At 45.3% G+C, this 13,528-nt stretch overlaps 1 long non-coding RNA gene across 1 annotated transcript; it reads left to right on the top strand.

The window, feature by feature from the left end:
* Positions 1-4,250: 4,250 nt before the first annotated feature.
* On the top strand, positions 4,251-4,737 carry LOC132534731 (uncharacterized). The gene is made up of 3 exons (XR_009546440.1): positions 4,251-4,329; positions 4,404-4,510; positions 4,585-4,737. It is a non-coding gene; the product is annotated as an uncharacterized LOC132534731 (long non-coding RNA).
* The last annotated feature ends 8,791 nt before the right edge of the window (positions 4,738-13,528 follow it).

The raw sequence follows: 13,528 nt of genomic DNA, 5'->3' as shown, positions 1-13,528 counted from the left end.
CCTGTGATCTGGTCTGTGTCTGTCTAACTCTCCAGTTTCTGCTACATATCAGTGTTCTTTTAGGTCTCTGTATTAGTAGACAAGATGTGGCAGGATGTAGAGATATAAAGAGGGCATCTGTGAATACTCAGAAATATGTGTCTTAATGAAACTAATGTGGGGAATAGGTGGTAGCACATCTGATTAAGCACACATAGTCCAAGGACCCACACAAGCGTCCGGGGTCGAGTCCCTGGCTCCCCACCTGTAGGGGAGAAACTTCACAAGTGGCAAAAAAGGTCTATAGATATTTACCTTTCTCTCTCCCTCTCTGTCTCCCCTCCCCTCTCAATTACTCTCTGTCCTATATAACAAAATGGAAAAACTGGCTGCTGGGAACAGTGGGTTCATACTGCTACAGTGATAACCCTGGAGGCAAAAAAAAAGTGTCCTCGATAAATGCCCTTTTGACATAAGACAACTACATTTGGCCGTGGAAGTGGGTGGAAGGTTGGGAAGTGAGGGTACAGTCCCTAAAATGAAACTATTCTGTGAAGTCACAGATACAATTTGACCTGCAGACACACACACACACACACACACACACACACACACACACACTTCTTCTAAAAGCATCCTATGTTTGATTAGAAAACAGGGTCTTTATTAGGATAAAGTTAGCCAAACCTAGTTCTCCTTGATGGGGTCTTCCGACAGCCATCAAGACTTATCCTGATGTCCTAAAGGTCCTCAGAACACATCTCTGCAAGGCATTTCCTCACTTCCTGGGTCCAAGTACCAGTTCTATGGCAGAGCTCAAGTTCACAGCCTCTGGAGTTTCCATGTTCCAAACAACACCCATGATGTTTGCCCAAAGAAGGAAATAGTCTTAAACAGAAGGCTCAGAGGGGAGGAGGCTTCCATCACAGTGCCCCCTCATGCCCTGCCCCCAGCCCTGCTGTTGCCATAGTGTAGACCAGACATCATCAAACAGACAGGACACATGGTTCTCACCATGGAATGTGGAATAGACACAATAAATAGGTCAGAGGAAAAGAAAGATTAAACAGAGAGAGAGAAAGGGAGAGAGAGCGAGAGAGAGAGAGAGGCAGCATGCAGCCCTTTGTGTTGTTGGCTGCTGATGGTAAGGCCCAGGCCCACATCTGGCTGCTCAGGTCTGTCTCCCTGCCTCCTCCTCCTCTTCCCCTCACTGCATGGTCTCTGCACCAACAGGGACACCAGGGCCCCTTGACTCTACACTCATGTCACAAGGTGAAGTGGGGACTGAGCAGAGACAGGGAAGAGCAAATCTCAGTCAAGGACTAAAGCATCTATTTCCCTAGCAGCTGGCCAACACTAGAAAAGAACTGAGTCAGGCCGGGTGGTGACACACTTGGTTGAGTGCATATATTACAGTGTGCAAGGACCCAACTGAGTTCCAGGCCCTGGTAGCCACCTGCAGGGGGAAGCTTCACAAGGAGTGAGGCAGGTCTGCAGGTAGCTCTCCCCCCGCCACCTCCTTCCCTATCTTTGCATTTTGACATCAATGATAACTACAAAAATAAAACAAGGGCAACAAAAGGGAATAAATAAAAAATAAATATTAAAAAAACAATAAAAACCATTCTCTAGGATGGTAAAATTGGGTAAATGTGTGTGTGTGTGTGTTTTCCCAACTTTCCTAAGTTCCCTAAATATCCTAAAGACTGGTGTGATGCTTCAGTTTTATGGATCCATTTCATTTGGAAAGGAGGCACAAGTGTTGAGGCAAGATGATCAGAGACTTTCCAACTAGCTATGGGAATGCTCTGAAGGATCCTACAGCTTTGGATTCAGCAAATGTTCATCTCTAGTCACTGCCAGATACTTTTGGTCACAGGGACATATAAGGGCCGGAGACCCCTATCATACAACTGTGCTGGATTTTCCAACATTAAGGGCAAAACCTGGGGCTGACCTCCCCGTGACCCCTGGCCATGACTGCCCCGCCCAGGTCATGCCTGCCCTGCCCTGCTGCCCCACCTTGGCCATGCCTGCCCCACCCTGCTGCTGTGACCTCCTGGTGGCCATTATGATGGGGACCGACCAGAAACATATAAAAAGCGCAGCTGGAGCTGGGGTTTTTGTCCACATGCCCTGGAAGCCTTCGGTGACCTGTGGCGGACCCTAGCTAGACGACCTCCTTCTCCTCGCAAACACTTACACTCGCTCTCCATCTCTCTCTCTCCCTCTCCCTCACCCTTGCACTCTCTGACCCACCTTTCCCTGTACCTTACCCTCCACCCACTCCCTCTCCCTCTCCCTCTCCCCCTCCCTTACCTCTCCCCTTCCCCTCTCTTTCCCCTCCCCTCCCCTCCCCTCCCCCTTCCCTCCCTCCATTCTCTTTGCTATTCCCCCATCCCCTCTTCACACCCCGTCCCCTAGCTAGTGTGTATATACTGTAAATAGTTTTTTGGGTTTGGGGTTAGGGTGGGGGTGGGTTTCGGTTTGGGTGGGTTCTGTTTGTTTAACAGACAGACAGATTTAGTGAGTGTAGCTAGTGTAGTTACACTATGGACCAGCCCCCTCCTTTGGGAGAGGACATGGTCCCCAGGTACCTTGTCCTAGGTGCCATCGGGACAGGTACCTTTTCCGATGTGATGCTGGTCCGGCATGTCCGCAGTGACAGGCACTACGTTGTCAAGATGAGCAAGCCTGGAAGGTCAACACTGGCGGTGGCGCGCTGGGAGAAGACGATCATGAGAGGTTTGGAGCATCCCAATGTTATGAGGGTGCTGGACAGCATTGAGAGGCGAGGCAGGGTATGTTTGACCATGCCCTATGTGAGCGGGGGAGACCTGCGGCTCTACCTGAGTAACAACGCGCCGGTGAGGGAGGAGGAGGCCAGAAGAATCTTTCTGCAGCTGACCTCGGCAATTCATTATTGCCATCACAAGGGCGTGGCGCATAGGGATTTGAAGCCTGAAAACATCTTGATGGACAGTGAAAGGGGCAAGGTCATCGTCACCGATTTCGGAATGGGACATTACTTTCTCGAAAAACCAATGAGAGGCCTGTGTGGAACTCCTGGGTACATAGCACCCGAGGTATACCTGGGGCACAACTATGGACCTGGGGTGGATTTATGGGGCCTGGGAGTAATACTCCACGAAATGCTTAAGGGTCACCGGCCAGGATGCGGGCCATTTGAAGAAAAGAGTAACACCCTCTCCTCCCAAGTCCAGCACCTACTGAAGGGTTTGCTACAGAGCAGCCCAAGGCGGCGAATGGGGTGGACCCAGATCTTGTGTCACCCCTGGGTGACCCAGGGCTCCGGGCCAACAGGGGCTCACCTGGAACCCGAGCCCGCTGATGAGCCCACCGCGTCCAGCATGCCCTTCGTCGCCTTGTGGCAAAACCGTGATTCTGCACCACCAGCCCCAGCCTCGGAGGCCAAAGCCCAAGCCCGGGAGCTTGGCAGCCCCTACAGGAGATGGAGCATGCCAAAGTTAGGCAACTGGCACCTTGCCTCCACACCCATCTCCGACCTTGCCCCCCCGCCGGGGAGTCCCAACATTGGGTCCACTGCCCTCACTGCTGGCTCTGTCGTCCCCTCCTCCGAAGATGTCCCCCGCTCCAGCCAAGGCCCAGCAGCCAGCCACACCTCTCCCTCCACCTGGATCCCAGTGCGCCACGGTAAAGGCCGAAGGCTGCTTAACGGCTTGCTACATCTCTGCTGTTTCTGCTGCTCTGGACCCTCCCGAACAGGCAGGAGGGCCCGGGTCCAGCCGGCCAGCATTTGAGGACACAGAGCCCCTCTGCAGGCTGGTGAGTGCCCACAACCGCAGCCCCTGGTGACAGCCCCCACACTGAGTCTCAATGGCCTGTTATCTCCTCTGCAGGGGTCACACTGGGAGCAGAGTGATGGCCCTGTCCCCAGCTCAAGCAGGAGCTTCAGCTTCTGCACAGCATGCCAGCATTTGAAGACCCAGAGCCCCTCTGCAGGCTGGTGAGTGCCCACAACCGCAGCCCCTGGTGACAGCCCCCACACTGAGTCTCACTGGTCTGTTCTCTCCTCTGCAGGGGTCACGCTGGGAGCAAAGTGTTGGCCCTGTCCCCAGCTCAAGCAGGGGCTTCAGCTTCTGCACAGCTGGCCAGCATTTGAAGACCCAGAGCCCCTCTGCAGGCTGGTGAGTGCCCACAACCGCAGCCCCTGGTGACAGCCCCCACACTGAGTCTCACTGGCCTGTTGTCTCCTCTGCAGGGGTCACGCTGGGAGCAAAGTGTTGGCCCTATCCCCAGCTCAAGCAGGGGCTTCTGCTTCTGCACAGCTGGCCAGCATTTGATGACCCAGAGCCCCTCTGCAGGCTGGTGAGTGCCCACAACCGCAGCCCCTGGTGACAGCCCCCACACTGAGTCTCACTGGCCTGTTGTCTCCTCTGCAGGGGTCACGCTGGGAGCAAAGTGTTGGCCCTATCCCCAGCTCAAGCAGGGGCTTCTGCTTCTGCACAGCTGGCCAGCATTTGATGACCCAGAGCCCCTCTGCAGGCTGGTGAGTGCCCACAACCGCAACCCCTGGTGACAGCCCCCACAATGAGTCTCACTGGTCTGTTGTCTCCTCTGCAGGGGTCACGCTGGGAGCAAAGTGTTGGCCCTATCCCCAGCTCAAGCAGGGGCTTCAGCTTCTGCACAGCTGGCCAGCATTTGATGACCCAGAGCCCCTCTGCAGGCTGGTGAGTGCCCACAACCGCAGCCCCTGGTGACAGCCCCCACACTGAGTCTCACTGCTGCTGGGAACTAATTAATGGCCCTGTATCCAGCTCAACCCCTGGCCTCAGCTTCTGCGGAGCTCTGCTGTCAACTGCTTCTGCTGAGGAGTCTGCTGATGGGTTGTGGGGCTGAAAGTAAAATCAAGTAAAATAAAAGATGATTATGCTTTAATCTGAGTGGTGGTGCTTTTTTTTTTAATTTGAGCCACAGGGTGGGTGGCACACTTCCTCTCAGGCCTAGGGTTTGTCCAGTACTGCCCAGCTGGCTTCCTGGTCCAACTTGTGTGTTTGTCAGGAAGATGTCACAGTGCCCGAGTCAAAGTACAGGCTGCACACATCATAATGGCCATGACACACGCAGTCCTCCCTCACTGCTCAAAGGGTCTCTCCTCCTGCCTCAGACCCCAGCCTGGCCCAGACTCAAGGCACCTTCCATCTGACTCCCAGGGCTCCAGTGGCTGGTGCAGGTCTCCATCAGTTTCAATAAGTCTGTGTGATTACATACTTGTTAGTAGGGGGTATTACTAGTTTCTCTATTTGTGCTCAGTCTTCAATACACAGCTTCTGCAACCACTCACCTGTCTTTTCCAGTTAATGTGTCTAAGCCCTGTTAAATTTTTTTTTTTTTTTTTTTTTTTTTTTTTACAGATAGCATTCTATGGAATCTGCTCACATTCTGAAGCCATGCAACAACCATGTCCTCTTTTCCATCTGATGCCTCTCATTTCACTTAGCACATTTGATATTTATCCAGGATGTTGCGTATCCAAAGAATAGTTATCTTTTCAGTGCTGAGCCATGCTTAATTTTAGAAGTGCCTCCATTTCTGCACCAGCCTACAAAGTTGAAAGGAGCGTGGGTACCTTAAAATGTGTTGGCAGTTACAAATAAAATGCTATCCATATTTCTTTTTTTTTTTCTTTTTTTTTTTTATTTAAGACAGGATTAATTAACAAAACCATAGGGTAGGAGGGGTACAACTCCACACAATTCCCACCGCCCAATCTCCATATCCCACCCCCTCCCCCGATAGCTTTCCCATTCTCTATCCCTCTGGGAGCATGGACCCAGGGTCATTGAGGGTTGCAGAAGGTAGAAGGTCTGGCTTCTGTAATTGCTTCCTCGCTGAACATGGGCGTTGACTGGTCGGTCCATACTCCCAGTCTGCCTCTCTCTTTCCCTAGTAGGATGGGTCTCTGGGGAAGCTGAGCTCCAGGACACATTGGTGGTGTCTTCAATCCAGGGAAGTCTGGCCGGCATCCTGATGACACCTGGAACCTGGTGACTGAAAAGAGAGTTAACATACAAAGCCAAACAAATTGTTGAGCAATCATGGACCCAAAGCTTGGAAAAGTGGAGAGGAAGTATTAGGGAGGTACTCACTGCAAACTCTAGTATACTTCTGCTTTCTTACTTTGGTGCCATACTCCAAACTCAGTCATTTTCTGCTTTGCGTTTCTACTTCTTTTTTTTTTTTTTTACATGCATAACGTTCCCCAGATTCCCATTTAGCAATACAACCCCCACTATTTCATTCATCATTTTTCATGGACCTGTATTCTCCCCACCCACCCACCCACCCCAGAGTCTTTTACTTTGGTGTAATACTCCAATTCCATTTCAGGTTCGACTTGTGTTTTCTTTTCTAATCTTGTTTTTCAACTTCGGCCTGAGAGTGAGATCATCCCATATTCATCCTTCTGTTTCTGACTTATTTCACTCAACATGATTTTTTCAAGGTCCATCCAAGATCGGCTGAAAACGGTGAAGTCACCATTTTTTACAGCTGAGTAGTATTCCATTGTGTATATATACCACAACTTGCTCAGCCACTCATCTGTTCTTGGACACCTGGGTTGCTTCCAGGTTTTGGCTATTACAAATTGTGCTGCCAAGAACATATGTGTACACAGATCTTTTTGGATGGATGTGTTGGGTTCCTTAGGATATATCCCCAGGAGGGGAATTGCAGGGTCATAGGGTAGGTCCATTTCTAGCCTTCTGAGAGTTCTCCAGATTGTTCTCCACAGAGGTTGGACCAATTGACATTCCCACCAGCAGTGCAGGAGGGTTCCTTTGACCCCACATCCTCTCCAGCATTTGCTGCTGTTACCTTTTCTGATGTGTGACATTCTCACAGGAGTGAAGTGATATCTCATTGTTGTCTTGATTTGCATTTCTCTGACAATCAGAGACTTGGAGCATTTTTTCATGTGTTTCTCGGCCTTTGGGATCTCTTCTGTGGTGAATATTCTGTCCAAGTCCTCCCCCCATTTTTGGATGGGGTTATTTGTTGTCTTGTTGTTGAGTCTGGCAAGCTCTTTATGTATGTTGGTTATTAAACTCTTATCTAATGTATGGCATGTAAAGATCTTCTCCCATTCTGTGAGGGGTCTCTTGATTTGGGTAGTGGTTTCTTTTGCTGTGAAGAAGCTTTTTAATTTGATGTAGTCCCATAGGTTTATACTTGCCTTAGTCTTCCTTGTAATTGGATTCGTTTCATTGAAAATGTCTTTAAAATTTATGCGGAAAAAAGTTCTTCTAATATTTTCCTCTAAGTATCTGATAGTTTCTGGTCTAACATCCAAGTCCTTGATCCACTTGGAATTTACTTTTGTATTTGGTGTAATACAGTGATTCAGCTTCATTCTTCTGCATGTTTCAACCCATTGTTTCCAACACCATTTGTTGAAGAGACTCTGCTTTCCCCATTTAATAGTCTGGGCCCCTTTGTCAAAGATTAGATGTCCATAGGTGTGGGGCCTCATTTCTGGGCTCTCAATTCTATTCCACTGGTCAGTGTGTCTGTTCATGTTCCAGTACCAAGCAGTTTTGATGACAATGGCCCTATAATATAGTTTGAGATCTGGCAGTGTGATGCCTCCAGTTCTGTTCTTTTTTCTCAAGATTGTTTTGGCAATTCTAGGTCTTTTCTGGTTCCAGATAAGCTATCCATATTTCTGTAAATGACTTTCCATGAACACAACGTATTTGTCTTGGCTAAAATCTTCTGGGTGGTTAGTAACTCTGTCTGAATTCATCGACCAGCCAAAATAGTTGCCAAAGTTCACGTATCATTCTCATGTGTGGCTTGAACCCAGGTCCTAGCACACTGCAATGCGTGTGCCTCCCCAGGTGCATTACCACCTGGTCCTTATGCATTATCAAGATTTTCAAGAAAATAATTAGTATATTTACATTATAGCAATAATAAGCTAAGCAATAGCTGCATGCCCAGTGTCTTCTAGCTACATTACAATTTATTAAAATGGGTTCATTGTTCTTAACAGCTGCGTAGTATTCCATTGAAAGCTGTGGTATACAGACACATAGGAATACTACGCAGCTATTAAGAACAATGAACGCACCTTCTCTGACCCATCTTGGATGGAGCTAGATGGAATTATGTTAAGTGAACTGCAGCTGGCGTATTGCACCCAAGTAAAAGACTCTGGGGTAGGGATGAGGAATAGAATACAGGTTCAAAAAGGACGACAGAGGACCTAGCGGGGGTTGTATTGTTACATAGAAAACTGGGAAATGTTATGCATGTACAAACGTATTTACTGTCAAATGTAAAACATTAATTCCCCAATAAAGAAATTAAAAATAAATAAATAACATGCACTGCTAAGATTCATTTGATATTTAAAATGCAGTCACTGTAACTTACAGGTAGGTCAGTTGATATCAGATAGTTATTTTTGAAAATAACAATTAAAATTATAAACCATCTAGGGCCTCTTATGCTTTATTGATACCTTTGTCCTTATCATTCCTGGTCAGAAATAATTATAGGTGATACTGATTTATGTCTGTACCGAGATGGATTAGAAAAGTTTCATTTTAGGGGCTGGGTGGCAGTGCACCTGTTTAAGTACACATATTACCAAGCACAAAGACCGAGTTCGAATCCCCATCCCCACCTGCAGGGGGAAAACTTTACAAGTGATGACACAGGGCTGCATGTATTTCTCTGTCTCCTTCCCTCTCTTTTTCCCACTCCCCTCTCAGTTTTGCTCTGTTCTACCAGGTAAGGAAAATAGAGGTGTTTTTTTATTTAAAATATCTTTCTTTAAAAAAATAATGCATTTTATCTGTCACTGGTTAGAGACAGGGAGAAACTGACAAGTGAGGGGGCCATAGAGAGATAGAGACTCCTGCAGCCCTGCTTCACCACTCACGAAGTTTTTCCCCTGTAGTTGGGGACCGGGGGCTTAATCTAGGTCCTTGTGTCGTGTAATGTGAGTGCTTAATGAAGTGTGCCACTGCCTGACCCTTAGAAAATTTTCTACATCTTATCTAAATTAATTTAGTGCTCTAAGTGGTCATAGTGTGCGTGTATTATAATACCCTTCCTGACATGGATATTCTGGTACTGAACAGGGTGCAATCCCGAGGGCACTGTGCAGTGACCAGGCTGGTGAAGAAAGCTGAAGCTCTCAGTTGGCATGGTAACAAAATTTATGTGGACTATCACAGATCTGACTTACTGAGGGTCAGACTTTGAAAACTGTTCTTTTGAAGGGAATAAAAAACTGCATATAATAAGCAAAGGAGTCATCAGTGTGAGTTTTTGAGGCTCTGAATGTCAGGTTTCTCATTCCATTTGTTGTTCAGTTTTTGTGTTCAGAATAACAAATCCATGCCAGTCACTCTTTTAAGTGTGGTGGGTTTGACTCGGTGTGCATAGAGATGGCAGTGTGAACATGAATGCCTAATGAAGGGCTAGAATATCATGAGAAACATAAACCCATAGGGGTAATGGACATAATAGAAAGTATATGGATTTTTTTTTCAATTTTTCACTCTTGTATCTGTATATAAAAGTTGATATTCATCCTGCAGTATTTTTCAGACTTAATCCATTCAAGAAAGCTAAAGCATAAGAAACCTAAAATTACCACCATATATATATATATATATATATATATGTATATGTATATGTATATATATCCCAGGAAAACCCTTGACACTGTTCTTGTATTCCTGTTTCAATAAAGTTAAAATAAGTGTGATATCAAGGTCAAAGGAGATTAGCACTATTTCAGTGGCACTTTCTCAGACTAATCTGAAGTCACAACACATCCAAATAGTAAGCGTAATGACACTTGTCTTATGAAGAGGCCATCCTGTAAATTGGGTATCAGGATAAACCACAGATGAGTTCACCAACATTGGAACTAAAATCACAGCAGTTACCATACGGTTTATCCTGTTTCTGAATAGGCAGTGAGATGAGAGAAAGGGTCATACGATGCAGTGTTATGGCTGACAAGATAACAGAGCAATCTGCTACCTTTATTTCCTATCCAAACCTTGCTGAAAACTGAGGTATACAGTTAACTCTCCACTTTCCCTAAGCTCTTGATTCCACGGGTCGGTATATCCCCAGGATGTCTTCAAGATCCACACACATTCTCACTTTAGACAAAATCATAGATTCTGATGTTCCCAATTCCTGTCATCATTTAAATTGTGAAAAATGGCAGTGTAGACTTTCCCACTAAACAGAATTTACGTGCCCAGTAATTCTTGTGGTGGATACCAGCTTTGTTTATGTGTTTGTTTGTTTTTTCTCTTCTTTATTTGTTGGACAGAGACGGCCAGAAATTGAGGGTAAGAGGAGATAGAGAGGGGCAGAGAAAGACACCTGCAGCTCTGGCACTGCTTCACCATTTGTGAAGCTTTCGCCCTGTGGGGGGGCACTGGGGCCTTGTGCATTGTAACATGTGCAGTTGACGAGGTACACCACTGCCCAGCCCCACCAGCTATTTTTATTCCACAGGTTTCTATTCCAACACTTAGCAAAACTGAGTGTTGTGACCATAGAGATATATTACTGCATATTGTGCCTGCCTTGCCTTGCACTTGGCCCAGATTTGAAGCCCCAGCATCAAACAGGAGTTAATATGCTATCAGAGAAAGCGGTGGTGCTGACGGAACTCTCTCTTTCTCTCTCTCACTGTCCCTCTATCTGAATTATGAAGTAGACTACAATGGTGACATCCCACAAACACCAAACCTTGTCTCTAGACACACAAACAAGAGTGCTTATATTGTCATTCTGCTCAGTTCTTTCATATATCAGTACATATTCCTTATTTAAAAATAATTACCTCATTGCTCTTAAGTAAACTTTAAATATAACTTTTTGTCTTTAAAATCAAAATATAATATATAGTAAAAATGCAAAATATTGTTAAAAAAGCAAAATGTGTATGACACTCAGATGAGCTATCATTCTATTTTAAAGCAGTTACTATTCAAAAATGGCTGTTTTTTAATCTTTTGTTTATTTATTTCTCCCCTTTTGTTGCTCTTGCTTTTTGTTGTTGTTGTTGTAGTTATTATTATTATTGGTATCTTCCTTGTTGGATAGGACAGAGAGAAATGGAGAGAGGAGGGGAAGACAGAGATGGGGAGAGAAAGCAACCTGCAGGCCTACTTTACCAACTATGAAGCAACTCCCCTGCAGGTGGAGAGCTGGGGGCTCGAACCCAGATCATTATGCTGGTCCATGCGCTTTGCTCCATGTGAGCTTAACCCACTGCACTACCACTGACCTCTCTGCATTTGTTTGTTTGTTTGTTTGTTTGTTTTAATAAATCTAGAGATCTAACTCCAGAAGCTATTTACTTAGAGGGATATTTTATCTCATGACCATACGTTCATTCCTCCTATCTCATTATCAAGGCTATGACACTTAGCATATAAAGTATTTGTCAGCAAGGGAGTATCTTTCAGTCACATAAATACATAGAATCTTATACCTTCTTTTAAACATTTTTACTAATTCTACTACACAGTTTTGATATTTTATAAGTATAGCTAATTCTCATTTCTATGCTAATTTTATATGTTCCAGTAAGTCTGACTTTTTAAAAAATATATTTATTTATTTTCCCTTCTGTTGCCCTTGTGTGTTTTTTTTATTTACAGATATTGTAGTTATTGTTGTTGTTACTGATATCTTCATTGTTAGATATGACAGAGATAAATGGAGAGAGGAGGGGTAGACAGAGACGGGGTAGAGAAAGACATCTGCAGAACTGTTTCACTACCTGTGAAGCAACTCCCCTGCAGGTGGGGAGATGGGGGCTGGAACCGGGATCCTTACGCTGGTCCTTGTGCTTCGTGCCACATGAGCTTAAACAGCTGTGCTACCACCTGACACCCAGGTCTGACTTTTTACTGTTATTTTCACTAAGGGAGGGTACTGTCATGCTTAGAAAAATCTTTGCTGCTTGAATTCTTCAAATTATATATCTGATAGAGACAGAGAGACATACAGAGGGGAGGGGAGCTAGAGAGGGAGAGAGACACGGAGAGACACCTACAGCAGCACTGCTTTACAGCTTGTGAAACTTTTCCCCTGCAGGTGGGGACTGAGGCCTTGAACACCTGCAGATCTGCCTCACCGCTTGCACATTGTAACATATGTGCTCAACCAAGGGCCTCACCACCTGGCCTCTGGCCCTGCTTGAATTTTAACTATATTTTAGGCAAGAATCATTAGTAGAGTTATACTTGAGGCAAATGTAAGTTATTATCAGTCTCTCCTTCAAATGACCACAGATAAAAACAAACGGCATGTCAAAAACAAGACAAAAACCTGTGAAAGGATTGCTGACCTTTAAGACCTAATAACATCAGTCTGGCGATGAAATTAGCTTCTGCCTTTGCTCTGCCATCACCCAGATCCTCTCCTAACCCTTTAGTGTCACCAGGTTCCATACAGTCTCAGCTCAGGACTCTGGTCCAGTCATTTATTGGACCTTCATATTCATTTCTCTACTCATGTGTCATGCATGGTTTTTCTTTCTTTCTTTCTTTCTTTCTTTCTTTCTTTCTTTCTTTCTTTCTCTTTCCCTCTTTCTTTCTTTATTTCTTTCTCTCTTTCTTTCTATCATTCTCTCTTTCTTTCTCTTTTTCTTCTTTCTATCTTTCCCTCTTTCTATCTTTCTCTCTCTTTTTCTTTCTTTCTTTCCATTTTTCTGGCCTACAGGTTTATCACTGTTGTTGTTGCTGCTGCTGCTGTTGTTGGATGGGGCAGAGAGAAATTGAAAGAAGAGAGGAAGACAGAGATGGGGAGCTCTGCTTCACCACTTGCAAAGCTTTCCACCTACAGGTGGGGAGCCGTGAACTCGAACTGGGATCCTTCCGTGGTTCCATGCAGTTCACATTATGTGCGCTTAAGCCAGTACGCCAACTCCAGACCCACAGTCATGCAAGCTTTGCAAAACACTCTGTCTCCTGATGTCATGAGAATCAGATATGGTGTCTACTTCTGTTTGCTTTCCTTATTGCTCTGCATCATTTTAGAGAGTATAGCACAGTAACTCAGCTTTAGCTCACCAGAATTGTTTTCAAGTGAACTACAAGGTACAGACAAATGTTTTTAGGGCAGCAGGATTCTCTATTTTAAGTAGGCTGGAAAATATGAAACTCAGCGAAAAGCGATACCAAGGACTGTGAACAGGGTGATGCCTATATAGTATTTTCATGGAAAAAATGCAAAAGTCTATACAGTTATGAAGATATACACATATTTATAACTTGTATTGTGAGATATGGCCTCTGTATTTTTTCTCTTAACGTTTTTTGCTGTATTACAATGCCAAAGTGCTTTCTAGGTGTGTTTCTAGAAAATTTTGTCATATGTATTCTAGAAATACTACTTGTCATAGTTTATTACACATAGTGTTTTATCAAATATATGCTAGAATTTACTTACAGGGGCTGGATGGTGGTACACCCGGCGGATGGCACACATAGTGCACAGGACTGTGGTGTAAGCC

The sequence above is a fragment of the Erinaceus europaeus genome, chromosome 19 (assembly GCF_950295315.1).
Source record: "Erinaceus europaeus chromosome 19, mEriEur2.1, whole genome shotgun sequence".
NCBI classification, from domain to species: Eukaryota; Metazoa; Chordata; class Mammalia; order Eulipotyphla; family Erinaceidae; genus Erinaceus; species Erinaceus europaeus.
This window is presented reverse-complemented; position numbering and strand designations above follow the sequence as displayed.